This window comes from Seriola lalandi, unplaced genomic scaffold (genome assembly GCF_002814215.2).
Source record: "Seriola lalandi dorsalis isolate HSWRI2012SDOR001 ecotype SW California unplaced genomic scaffold, Sedor1 jcf7180002000553, whole genome shotgun sequence".
In the NCBI taxonomy this organism is placed as follows: domain Eukaryota; kingdom Metazoa; phylum Chordata; class Actinopteri; order Carangiformes; family Carangidae; genus Seriola; species Seriola lalandi.
This window is the reverse complement of record NW_019471212.1, coordinates 1-1953: the sequence shown is the minus strand read 5'-3', so window position 1 is coordinate 1953 and position 1953 is coordinate 1. Positions and strand designations below refer to the sequence as shown.

General features: G+C 52.9%; 1 pseudogene; it reads left to right on the top strand.

The window, feature by feature from the left end:
- The first annotated feature begins 15 nt into the window (after positions 1-15).
- LOC111662446 (transcription regulator protein BACH2 pseudogene) lies at positions 16-1791 on the top strand (annotated as a pseudogene).
- The last annotated feature ends 162 nt before the right edge of the window (positions 1792-1953 follow it).

Here is a 1953-nt window from a genome sequence, read left to right as displayed (position 1 = left end):
CTTCCGACGCCCTGACAATGATCGGCTAGCGATGGCTATACCCAGTAACTTCACGGACGGCCGCCTGGACTTCGATCGGCATGGAGGGTCAGACCTGCCACGATGCCCCAAGTACAGGAAATACCAGTGGGCTTGCAACAAGCACAATATTGACACCTCCTCACACACCAGTACCTCAGGTTTTCCAAGCACATTAAAAGAGAGCAGCGTTAGCGGGGAAGTGCCGGATCAGGTCAGGCTGCCTTTGGCACAGATCAAAGTTGAACCACAGGCAGAGGAAGAGGCCATCTCATTGTGCCTGTCAGGAGATGAGCAGGATGTCAGGGATAAGGACAGTGTGACAGCCATGGAGATGGATAGCCCAATATCTATGGAAAGAACCAAGAGAACCAAGTCTCCTTCCTGCCTCCGAGCCCTCTTCAAGAAAGGGATGGACCTCCCCAGCCTGCCCAACACATCACAGCAGCTATTCGCCAACAGACTTGTTTGCCCCCAGGACAAAGGAAACTCTCAGGGAGATCATAAAAAAGACTTCAGGCCTTTCACTGGGGAGCTGGATCTGTCTGTTACATCCCCAAAGGACATGGACGGTTTCCCTGCAGGGTTGTCCCTCAAGTCCGCTTCCTGTGATGGGGTCTGCAAACAGGAAGTTGAGCTAGACCGCCGTAGTGTCATATTTTCCTCAGCGGCCTGCAACCATCTGGGAACCCCAGCGCATTCCTACCCTGGTGGGAACTCTTTGGAGATGGAGCTCTCTGAGCACATGCCAAAGGGCCTGTGGGCTGGAGCCAGCCAGTCCCTCCCCACCTCCCAGACCTACTCTCCCAGCACCACCTCCACTGAACCTCCACTCTTATGCCGCCCAAGGCCCAACACCAGCTGCCCAGTGCCAATCAAAGTGTGCCCACGCTCGCCGCCTTGTGAGACGCGTACCAGGACTTCCAGCTCCTGCTCCTCATACTCCTACGCGGAGGACGGCAGTGGAGGCTCTCCCTGTAGCCTGCCCCAATTTGAATTCTCCTCCTCGCCGTGCTCCAACGTGGCGCGCTGCCTCAATGTGGACCAGCAGGAGCAGAGTGTGGGAGGGGATGCTCTTTTTAACCAAGTGCGGCCCAAGATCAAATGTGAGCAGTCCTACGGCACCAACTCCAGCGACGAGTCAGGGTCCTTCTCAGAGGGAGACAGCGAGTCCTGCCACGTACAGGAGCGGGGGCCAGAGGTGAGTGTAAAACATTGTCTTTCACATGTAACACACAACGAGCAGTCACACTCAATTCCACCATGGCTAATTATACTGCAGTGGCCTGCTCTCCAGGTCTGCATTAGCAGTCATTAAATCATCATGTAATTGAAGTAGGAGTGTTCAGCGTAAGATTTACAGCACCACCAAAGGGCACAGATGTGCTTTGATATTATTAATCTGCTTCATGCACTGCTGGAGATGTGTGTAATGAGTCTGAATATGAGAGCCCAAATGTACCAGGACAGTCTAAACGCAGGAGGCTGTGGTGCTGTTTTTAAGACCGTGATTGGTTGATCATCCTCCCCAAGAGGAGTGTGTTTGTGAAAAGCGCTGCGGGGTCAGGATTCTCCCGGGGTAGACCTGCCCTCTGAAGTGATTCCCTCTGGCTCTGTTTTGTCTCTCAGCCAGTGCCAACTAGCCTAAGTATCTCGTTTTATCCCGAGCAGAAACACTGACGCTTGTAATCCGTCTCCATAAATATGCATATGCTAATTCTCTGCGCAGCCTTTAGCCGACTTGTGACATTTCTCATCTATCAACAATTAGCTGCAGCCGCGTTGAAGGTGTGCGATTACAGGGATTACAACCTAAACATTACAGCAGTGGTGCGCCCGTGGAATGAGAGTGGACAGGGAGGTTGAGCTTTGGGCTGTAGTGCAGTCTGACAGTGCTGACGATGACGGATGAATAGCCAATCCTCTAATCATCCT